This window comes from Dasypus novemcinctus, chromosome 11 (assembly GCF_030445035.2).
Source record: "Dasypus novemcinctus isolate mDasNov1 chromosome 11, mDasNov1.1.hap2, whole genome shotgun sequence".
In the NCBI taxonomy this organism is placed as follows: Eukaryota; Metazoa; Chordata; class Mammalia; order Cingulata; family Dasypodidae; genus Dasypus; species Dasypus novemcinctus.
The window spans coordinates 22,352,270-22,364,460 of record NC_080683.1 but is presented as its reverse complement, the minus strand read 5'-3'; positions in this window follow the sequence as shown (position 1 = coordinate 22,364,460).

Here is a 12,191-nt window from a genome sequence, read left to right as displayed (position 1 = left end):
CTTTGGAAAAAAGGATGAGATTTAATTCAAAAGATCCTGAGGTACATCCACCCTTCCCACCCTCTATATTCAAACATGCAACTGTCTCTAACAGGATCAGGAGCAACACAAACTAAAACCTATGCTTTAGCACTTTATTCTAGAGTCATATCATTAGACAATAGCTAATACTCTCCTGGAATAGGAATTTAAAATAAATAAAGACACAAAAACTAGGTAAATTTAGGGTGTTTGAGGAGAGGAAACCTATAAAATAAAGACTAAACTTAGCACACTATCCTAAAGCAACAACAACAAAACAACTAACTAAAATTAATGGACCTGGGAAGAAAAGGAATTCACATAAGTATATTAAATATTTTTAAAGAAATAAAAGGATATTGAAAGCATGAAATGGGATCAAGATATCATAAGGAAAGACTAGGCAGATATCTGGTCTGAAAGACAATAGTTTAAAGAACTCAGTAAATGAGTTGATGAGAACAATGTGTACTACTAAAAATGAGATGATCAACCCAGGACACTTTGCTAGAAGAGGTTGGGAGAATGAAATTAAAAGTATCAACATTTGTACAATAGAAGTTGCATTAAAGCAGGGAGAATAGTAAATATTTGCATAATTAATCTTTGAGAATTTGTAAGAATTAATGAAATACTTAAGAGCTCACTTCGAAAGAGTCCCAAAAGTCCCAAATGGGCTTCATGGGGAAAACTCATAACTTCTTACAAAGGTGTGAAATTAAAGAAGCTCAAAGACAAATACAAAATTCTACAATATTTCCAGTAGGCAAAAGTAAATGGCCTTAAAAAGAGTAAAAATCATGGTGTTCTTAAGTATTCTCTGCATACTCTCTTCACCTTCTTCCTCTAATTGAAATTTATGTTCTGTTCTAATCCCACAGCCTTCATGTTTCTGGTCTGAGAGGTGGGGTGTTTGTCCTCTTTGTTGATCACTAACCTCCTTCCAACCCTGCAATGTTGCTTCTAGCCCATTCTCCCTACCTATCTCCTAAGAATACCCAAATATAGACAAGACACCAAATTACACCATCCTTAATCTTTCATTTTTCCTGTCATCTTCCATCCCAGGTCAATACCACTTATTTCTCTACTTTCTTTTACCAATTGACTTATTATCCTTAAAAAACTAAACCTATTTTAATTCTTAGCAGTTAAATACATGGATGATACTTCCAACAAGATGGCTGTACTCTCCTTGAACTGTCCTCTTCCAATGATCTAATTCTCCCCCCAGTTTCAGTCTTTCATTTTTAAAGTCAAAACCAGATCATGTTATTATGAACATTTGAAACACCTCCATAATCTCAAACTCATGAACTCCTCCTTGGATTCTTTAGACCAGCTTTAATAGCCTTTTTCTCACTCTTCTATAGAACTACTCCACATCAGCTCTTCCTTCCCCAAACCCCTAATTTCCCCCATCACCATGGCTTCCTAACTCACTGAAGAAATTTACCACCCAAGGACCAGCATTGCACCCATATATTCTCCCTTTCTGCTGAAATATCTGTGCTTCTGTTTAAAAGACCAGATCCCAGCCCCTCTTCCCTACCAAAAGACAACAGTCTATCAGTTCTCCACACTCTGCTGCAGTGGTAATTTTTCCTCCCTAAGGAACCTTTGCCAATATGCCTAAAAACATGCTATTTTTCAAGTCTTAAAAACACTTCTTTTGAATCTGCTTTTCCTTCTTGCTTGCCACTCCTTTATTTGCTCACCTTTATAATAAAAGTCCTCAAAAATATCATCCATTCTCTTTTAAATCGACCCCAATTAGGCACTTACCTTCACCACTTTATCAAAACTGCCCTTGCCAAAGTCACTAATGAACTCCACATACTAACTCCATAGGTTACTTCTCTGTCCTCATCTTGAGAGTTATGAACAGAATTTGACACAGTTGTTCCTCCCTCCCTCCTTAGTATACTTTCTTCATATGGCTTCAGGACTCTTCAAAAAATCACACTTTTGGTTTTTTCCCATCCTCACTGGTGGCTGGTTCTGTCACCAGCTCCTCCTTTTTTCTCTGGCTACCTTAAAGCTAGAGTCACAAAACTTGTTTCTCTTTTAATTCTCCACTCACCTCTATGGTATATAATACAATCTCATGGTTTCAAATGCCATTTATAGGTCAACACCCAAACTTTCTATCTATAGTCAAATCATTACCTTAAACCCCAGACTTACATATCCAACTGTGTACTTGACATCCCTACTTGGGTGCCTAATATGCACTTTAAACTGAATTTATCCTATATTAGTCAGGGTTCTCTAGGGAAACAGAACTGACAGGAAATACCTCTAAATAGTATGAGATTTTATAAAATTGTCTCACTTGACCGTGGGGATGCCTAAATCTGAATTCCAAAAGGCAGGCTGCAAGCCAGGAACTCAGACTAAGGTTGTATTAGTCAGTCAAAGGGGTGCTGATGCAAAATACCAGAAATTGGTTGGTTTTTATAAAGGGTATGTATTTGGGATAGGAGCTACAGATACCAGGCCATAAAGCACAAGTTCCTTTCCTCACCAAGTCTATTTGGAGCAAGATGGCTGCCGGTGTCTGTGAGGGTTCAGGTTTCCTGGGTTCCTACATTCCTGGGGCTTAGTTTTCTTTGGGTTCAAGGTTCCTTTCTTCCTGGGCTGGCTTCTCTTTCCTCTGTGTGCTGACTTCACAGGGTTCCAGCTTACGTCTTCGGCATCAAACTCCAACATCAAAACTCCAATATCAGAAGCCTACAACTCTGTTCTTTGCCATGCCTTTTATCTGTGAGTCCCCTCCCCCCCCTTGTATTCATAACTCGACCATGATCAGGTGCAGATTAGATTACAAACATAATCCAATATCTATTTTTGGAATTCATAACCATATCAAACTGCTACAAAGGTCCTCTTTGAAATTCCCAGGAGTTGCCGGCTATCTGAAGTAGAGATAGGGATTCTCTCTCTGAATGCTGAAATCACTTCTCCTCTTAATGCCTTCACTTAATTGGATGAGACTTCACTCATTGCTGATGACAGTCTCCTCAGGTGGTTGTAGATGTAACCAGTCACCTATGCAGTCAACTCACAGATGATGAAAATTCATGAAATGTTCTTGTATTACAATTAGCCCAGCACTTGCTTGACCAAACAAAAGGCACCATTACATGACTGAGTTGACACATTAGCCTAACCATCACATAGACAAACTAAACTTTTAATATATGCCCCCAAACAACTCTAACTGAAGACTTGTCAGATCATCTTATTTAAAATAGCTCACAGATCTTTCACTACAACCTTTCTTGCTTTATTCTCCATTTAGCATATTGTAGAATAATAAGCTTCTTTTGACATTTTTACATCTCTGAAATTATGCTGCACCTTATCATTGATGCCATGTCATATTCAATTGTGTTTTGTTCTTTTTTAGATAAAATAAAATAACGGCATATCTTAGAGTGTCTGGCTCGTAGTAGGAATTCAGCAAATATTGGTGAATGAATTCTTCCTTCCTCTTTCTTTCCTTTTTTTTCCATTTCCTTCTCCTCTTTTTTTAAGCCTTGGGTTTTCTATTCCTATGACCAAGAACAAAAGAGGGCAACTTGGAAACTTCAACACATTGTCTGACAACCACCATGTCTCATCATAAACTGTTTTGCTGAGATAATACATAATATTTTGTGAAAGCTCAGTATTATAAGAAAATTAAAAAGCAACAATAAAAATAAGACATCACAGAAAAATACAGGACAAAAAGAAATGGTAAAAAAAAAAAAACAAAAACTATGAGCAGAATTAGCCTGGCAGAAAAAAATTTAAGGATGACTTAAGAATTTTGATAAATATCTGTTATTCAAAAACTTCAGTGAGACTAGAACTAAAATTATTTTTTTGATAGGGAAGAACTTGGTTTATGTTCTTTAGAAGAAGAACATTTTAACCATATTTGTTAAAGTACATCATTCTAAAAAAGCATTGTAAGATGGCTTAATAAAACAGGTATGAAGAAAAGGTGATCAGGAGGATAACTCTCTAGAACTTTCATATTACCTGAAAGGTAATATATGAGATAATATGCCATGAGCTTTGGAGTCACATATACTGTCATTCTGAACTCTGGCTTTGTCTGCTACTTACCAGTTTTGTGACATTGTTCAAGTTACTTAACATTACAGATTTCACCTTCCTCATCTGTAAAATGAGTGTAAATACTATGTATAACTCATGGAGGATATTTGGGGAAATTGAATGATATACATAAGCAATTAACATTCCATTAGTGTTTATTAATTTTTTTATATTTATTGATAAATCTCAGCAGAACTGTTATGTGTGTGTCAAATAGGAATTCATAATCAAATAATTAAAATAGGGTATTCTCAGAAATGCCCTAAAAAATGAGTTAAACACTCAGATACAACCTACCTGATCATCCTTAAGTGGAAGCCACAAAACAATCATGGCCAGCTTTTTGCTCCAGAAAGCTAGAAGAATCACAGAAACATAACAATTACACTAACCAATTTCCCTTAGTATCTGAGTTAAATATAATCAAATCACTTATTGAATAATGGTGTACACAGATAAGTTAAACATGAAAAATACAGTTCTGTTAAAAATAGAAATACCTAATGCCATAGATAATTCACATGAAGTTTTACTATAAAGTTGAATCACAGAAGCGATACAAATTAATTATGATCACTATCTTGACTTTATATTCAGTATTCTCTACTGACACTTCACAACACCCTCTTATATCGAATTTCTTCACAAAGTATCGCTGAGGACCAAGAAGAAATATGAATTAGGGTTTCTTTTTCAGAGGCAAGAGAGACTCATGTCAAGCAACTTAAATGATGTGGAATTTAACAGTGAGCTTAATAACAGTGGCAAAAGCAGAGTTCTGCTTTCGGCCTTCTGGTTCAGTGCTCCAAATGTTAAATATCGGTCTGTGTTTCTTTCAAATCTGACCATGCAATAAATATAAGTGAGTTTTTGTTCTAAGCATTCCTTAATTTGGAAACTTGGATTATAATTACTAGAATAAATTTTAAAAATTAAATTGCTTGGTCAAAAAAGGTATGTTGCTTGTTGTGGCATATATTCAATGTCTACATAACTCCCTGTGGATTTCTTTGGAAATTGATTCTTCTACAAGAACAGTATTTCTTCATCCTAATCTTAATCTTAAGCAGGCAGTTGTTATATTATGAGTTATAATGAACTCATAAAGTGTGTTTTGACATATTTATGCTTATTTCAGGGAAGAAAGGGCAGTTACTGTAACTGCAAGAGCCCAGAGGTACAGTGATAATAGACAATAGAAGCATTCAGAATGTTTCGCTTGAATACTTTGCACATGAGGTGTATTCTGTTTTTGAGGTGGTGTCTGAAATATTTTAAAGACAGAGCTTTCTTTAGAACTCAGATTTTGTTTTAAGATTAACATTATCTTTGTTGGTAAAAGATGTGGTACTTGTCAAAACTAACTAGGAAATAACCTTTAGATATGCTTTTAAATATTAGGAAAAATTTAACTAAATTCTGTGGCTTTATTGGATTATATCTTATACCTGTGGATGCTAAGAAGTCAGAATAAGAAAACTTTATATATTAAAATCTAGAAAATGTAATTAGTAGTTAGCAGTTAAAACACTCAGTGAGAGTTTCTCCCACTAAAATGAATAGTTATGTGAGTATTGTGTGTTTTGACTCCTTTCATAGTTAGTAGTAAGTCTATCACTACCCAAGTTTATAAAAATGTTGATGATATACTTTTTATGAAAGTTTTTTTTAATTTTTTTAATTCATTTTTTTTTAAATATTACACTCAAAAACATGAGGTCCCATTCAACCCCACCACCCCCACCCCCCACTCGCCCCACAGCAACACTCTCTCCCGTCATCATGACACATCCATTGCACCTGGTAAGTACATCTCTAGGCATCGCTGCACCCCATAGTCAATGGTCCACATCATAGCCCACACTCTCCCACGTTCCATCCAGTGGGCCCTGGGGGGGATCTACAATGTCCTGTAGTTGTCCGTGAAGCACCACCCAGGACAACTCCAAGTCCCAAAAACGCCTCCCTATCTCATCTCTTACTCCCATTCCCCACACCCAGCAGCCACCATGGCCACCCTTCCCACACCAATGCCACATTTTCTCTGTGGACATTGGATTGGTTGTGTCCATTGCACATGTATGTCAAGTGGGGGCTTAGATTCCACATGGATACTGGATGCAATCCTCCTGCTTTCAGTTGTAGGCACTCTAGGCTCTATGGTGTGGTGGTTGACCTTCTTCAACTCCATGTTAGCTGAGTGGTGTAAGTCCAATAAATCAGAGTGCAGGAGCTGAGGTCTGTTGAGGTGCAGGGCCTGGCTATCATATTGTCAGTCCAGAGATTCAAATCCCCTAAATATATCTTAAATGCTAACATCACCTACAATTCCAGTAAAGTATCATGAAAGTCTAGTGAAAAGAGATCCCATCTGAGTCCAGTTCCATCATGCAGAAACACCAGCTCCAAAGAAGGGCCATCTGACATGGCAGTGAACCCCATCTGCCATGACCATAGAACCCTCGGGTCTCTTTATCCCTCAAAAGAACCAATAGCTGGGGTTGTATCTATTTTATCTGTCTCTGAGACTCTGCTCAGGTGTGCATAAGGGCAATCCTTCTGACAACCCAGACTCTTTTTTAGAGACTCGTAGCCATATAAACTCATTTCTCCTTTCCATTTCCCCCTTACATTAGGTCAAACAGCATTTTAAAGTCATGTTATTATATGTAGACAGGGATATTCTGCTGATCCGCATTGAACCTTTAATTCAAGGTCATTTTCTAGTTGCATCTTCAGCTGGTATTTGGCAGTGATCCCTCGGTGCCAGGGAGGCTCATCCCCGGCTGTCATGTCCCACACTGGGGGGAATGCACTGCATCTACATGCTGAGTTTGGCTTCGAGACTGGCCACATTTGAGTAACATGAAGGCTGTCAGGAGGAAACTCCCAGGCACACTGCTGCTCTAGGCCTTGTTCTTATTGCAGGCATATAGGCTCACAAGCATAGTCATTAGTATCAGGAGCCCACTGTTGGACCCTCATTCCTTCTGGTTCTTACCATTGCACCTGGGGGACTGCTGCTGCTCCCCTAGGGACCACGACAGAGCACCCCCAGCCAGGAACTCAGTGCCCCCCCCCCAGCTGTTGTTTTTAATTGTTTCCACTATGAGTATATCTAAACATTACCATGCACCCTGGACATATGCCCTGTATAACTCCCTGTCAACCATATAGAGCCTGTCAATAACATCCCATACCAGTATTCCTCTGCCGTCATTGTTGAACCGATCTGTGGTCCAAAACTTCCTGTAAAGTGAATCTCAATATAATGTCAGGTTCCCTTACTAGTAAAATGGAATATAGCAATGAGTTTAAAGGTTAGATCTAGACTACATTTTGATTTGGAAAAATTTCTACATCCTGTTTTTTTCTTTTCTTTTTTCCTAATTATTGAGCTTCTCTTCACAAGAGTCTTAGATCACAGTAATTCATATATACAATATACAGTACTCCCACACATCCACCATAAAACCTTTTCCCTTCCACAGCGATAATCTTTTAACTTATTCATATCATATTTACTGAAACTGATGTACAGACTCCGAAACAATAGCTTTCAAACAAGGTGACATCTGTGCTTACAATGTGGTCCGTACTTTAGGATATACAGTTTTCTAAATTTTTTAGTTATCCTAAGTTTTACATTATGGTTTACATTATTAGTCTGTCATCCCCTGTATGTTTTTGGTGTAATATTACATGTTTTATATTCATCCTCGTGTACTCTCGAGAAACTCCTCTCTTGCCCCCACATTTACCTTGGTTCCATCCATTCAATATCCATTTCCCCTCCTCTTGGGGCCCAAGCGATAGCCAATCTCCATTTCCCGAGGAGCCACGTCCAGAGATACTTGCAACAGTGTTCAGGGCCTGACTTGCTCAACGGCCCTAATGCCCTGGGAGCCACCCTTTCTCTCGAGAGATACAGTTCTCTCTATTTGATGGCATTAGTCCTCCCCAGGATGTGGGGCCACCCCAACTCTCACTTCTTGGGTCTCTACCCAATGGTACAACCCACCCTGGCAAAATGAGCATTCAGACATTCCCCAGGAGTCCGTCCTGCATCAGGCCATCCCCTCCGAGCATCCTAAACAGGTAATCCTCATAATTATATTTTGATACGATTTTCTCAGCATTTTACTCTCAACCAACACCTGACACTCTCCTATGTTCATATGTTGCCCCTCCCTACCCCCAATTTTCTGGGCAATATTACCCATCCGCCCATCCCCAGCCCCCCTCAAACCCGCAAAACCCCACCCAAAGGCAACCCCTTGCCCCCATTTTATCTCTTCTTTGTGCTCATACTTACCACGAGCTCATCATAGATTCCACCCCTGCAGACATCGGCTCACATCCTTCCTCCACCCCCCGATTTCCTGTAAGCCTATTTTACAGTCTCTAGCTCTCTGAGGCAGCTTGTTTATTTCATATCATTGAGGTCATGTAGTATTTGTCCTTCAATGCCTGGGTTGCTTCACTCAACATAAGGTTCTCAAGATTCATCGATGTTATCACGTGTGTTTGTAGTGTATTTGTTCTTACAGCTGAGTAGTATTCCATTGTGTGTATATACCACATTTTATTGATCCACTCGTCTGTTGATGGGCATTTGGGTTGATTCCAACTTTTGGCAATAGTGAACAATGCTGCTATGAACATTGGTGTACATACATTGGTTTGTGTCCTTGTTTTCAGTTCTGCTGGATATATACCCAGCAGTGGTATTGCTGGGTCATATGGCAAATCTATGGTTAGTTTTTTGAGGAACCGCCAAACTGTCCTCCAGAATGGTTGGATCTTCTGCATTGCCACCAGCAGTGGATAAGTGTTCCCCTTTCTTCACATCCTCTCCAGCATTTGTATTCTTCTGTTTTTTTCATAGCTGCCAATCTTATGGGAGTAAAATGGTATCACATTGTAGTTTTGATTTGCATTTCCCTGATAGCTAGAGATTTGGAGCATTTTTTCATGTGCTTTTTAGCCATTTGTATTTCTTCTTTGGAGAAGTTCTGTTTAAATCTTTTTCCCATTCTTTTAAATGGGCTGTTTATCTTTTTATTTTCAAGATATAGGAGTTCTTTATATATGCAAGTTATACGTCTATTATCAGATATATGGTTGCCAAATATTTTCTCCCATTGTGTGGGTTCCCTTTTTACTTTCTTGACAAACTCCTTTGAGGTGCAGAAGGCTTTAATTTTGAGGAAGTCCCATTTATCTATTTGTTCTTTTGCTGCTCGTGCTTTTGGTGAGATATTCATAAATCCATTTCCTATTACAAGGTCCTGTAGATGTTTCCCTACACTGCTTTCTAAGGTTTTTATGGTCTTGGCTCTTATATTTAGGTCTTTGATCCATCTTGAGTTAATCTTTGTATAAGGTGTGAGATGGTAATCCTCTTTCATTCTTCTACATATGGCTATCCAGTTCTCCAGACACCATTTGTTGAATAGGCCACTCTCTCCCAGTTGAGAGGGTTTGGTGGCTTTATCAAATATTATGTGGTTGTATATGTGAGGTTCTATATCAGAGTTTTCAATTCGATTCCATTGGTCTATGTGTCTCTCCTTATGCCAATACCATGCTGTTTTCACCACCGTAGCTTTATAGTATGTTTTGAAGTCAGGTAGTGTGATTCCTCCAATTTCGTTTTTCTTTTTCAATATGTCTTTGGCTATTTGGGGCCTCTTTCCTTTCCAAATAAATTTCATAGTTAGTTTTTCTAGTTCCTTAAAGAAGGCTGTGTTGATTTTTATTGGGATTGCATTGAATGTGTAGATCAGTTTTGGCAGGATAGACATCTTAATAATATTCAGTCTTCCTATCCATGAACAAGGAATATTCTTCCATTTATTTAGGTCTTCTTTGATTTCCTTGAACAGTCTTGTATAGTTCTCAGTGTATAAGTTTTTTACCTCTTTAGTTAAATTTATTCCTAAGTATTTGATTTTTTTACTTACTATTGTGAATGGTATTTGTTTCTTGATTTCCTCCTGATCTTGCTCATTATTGGTGTACAGAAATGCTACTGATTTTTGCGCATTGATCTTATAACCTGTGACTTTACTAAACTCATTTATGAGTTCTAGAAGCTTTGTTGTAGATCTCTCAGGGTTTTCTATGTATAGGATCATGCCATCTGCAAATAATGAAATTTTGACTTCTTCCTTTCCAATCTGAATGCCTTTTATATCTGGTTCTTGCCTCAGTGCTCAAGCAAGTACTTCTAAGACAATGTTAAATAGGAGCGGAGACAATGGGCATCCTTGTCTTGTTCCTGAGTTTAGAGGGAAGGATTTTAGGATTTCTCCATTGTAAACAATGTTGGCTGTAGGTTTTTCATATATACTCTTTATCATGTTCAAAAAATATCCTTGTATTCTGATCTTTTGGAGTGTTTTTATCAAGAAAGGTTGCTGTATTTTGTCAAATGCTTTTTCTGCATCTATAGATATAATCATGTGATTTTGTTCCTTCAGTCTTTTTATATGGTGTATTACATTGATTGATTTTCTTATGTTGAACCATCCTTGCATACCTGAAATAAATCCCACTGGGTCGTGGTGTATAATTCGTTTAATGTGTTGTTGAATACGATTAGCAAGTATTTTGTTAAGTATTTTTGCATCTAGGTTCATTAGAGAAATTGGTCTGTAATTTTCCTTTCTTGTGGTGTCTTTGTTTGGCTTTGGTACTAGGGTAATGTTGGCATCATAGAAGGAGTTTGGCAGTGTTCCTTCTGTTTCGATTTTTTGGAATAGTTTCAGCAGGATTGGTGTTAGTTCTTTCCAGAATGTTTTGTAGAATTCACCTGTGAAGCCATCTGGCCCTGGGCTCTTCTTGTTGGCAGATTTTTAATGACTGATTCTATCTCTTTGCTTGTGATTGGTTTGTTAAGATCATCAATTTCTTCTTTCGTCAATATGGGCTGCTTATGTGTTTCTAGGAATTTGTCCATTACCTCTGAATTGTCATTTTTGTTGGAATATAGTTTTTCAAAGTATCCTCTTATGATAGTCTTTATTTCTGTGGGGTCAGTGGTGATATCACCGTTCTCATTTCTTATTTTGCATATTTGCATCTTCTCTCTTTTTTTCTTTGTTCGTCTCGCTGAAGGTTTGTCAATTTTGTTGATCTTCTCAGAAAACCAGCTCTTGGTCTTGTTTATCTTTTCAAGTGCTTTCTTATTTTCTATTTCATTTAGTTTGCTCTTATCTTTGTTATTTCCTTCCTTCTTCTTCCTGTTGGGTTACTTTGTTGTTGTTTTTCTAATCCCATCAAATGTGCAGTTAGTTCTTCAATTTTTGCTCTTTCTTCTTTTTTGATATATGAATTTATGGCTATAAATTTCCCTCTCAGTACTGCTTTTGCTGCATCCCATAAATTTTGGTATGTTGTGTTATTATCATTTGTTTCAAGGTAGTCATTGATTTCTTTTGAGATTTCCTCTTTGACCCATTGTTTTTCTAAGAGTGTGCTGTTTAATTTCCAAATCGTGGTGTGAAATCTGGGCCTCTGTCCCTTGCAAATTTCCAGCTTCACTCCACTGTGGTCAGAGATATTGTTTTGTATGATTTCGATCTTTCTGAATTCATTAAACCTTTCTTTGTGGCCTAGCATATGGTCTATCTTAGAGAATGATCCATGTGCGCTTGAGGAAAATGTATATCCTGCTGTGTTTGGGTGTAATGATCTATATATGTCTATTAGATCCAGCTCTTCTAATATACTGTTCAAATGTTTTGTTTCTTTAGTGACTCTTTTGAGATGTTCTATCCAGAGTTGATAGTGGTGTATTAAAATCCCCCACTATAATTGTAGATGCATCTATTTTTTCAATTAGTTTTTCCAGCGTTTGCCTCATGTATTTAGAGGCACCCTTGTTAGAAGCATAAATATTTATGATTGCTCAATCTTCTTGACAGATTGTCCCTTTCACTAAAATGTAGTATCCTTCTTTGTCTCTCACAATTGTTTCGCATTTAAAGTCTATTTTGTCTGATATTAATATAGCTACTCCTGCCTTTTTTTGGTTATTGTTTGCTTGTATGATT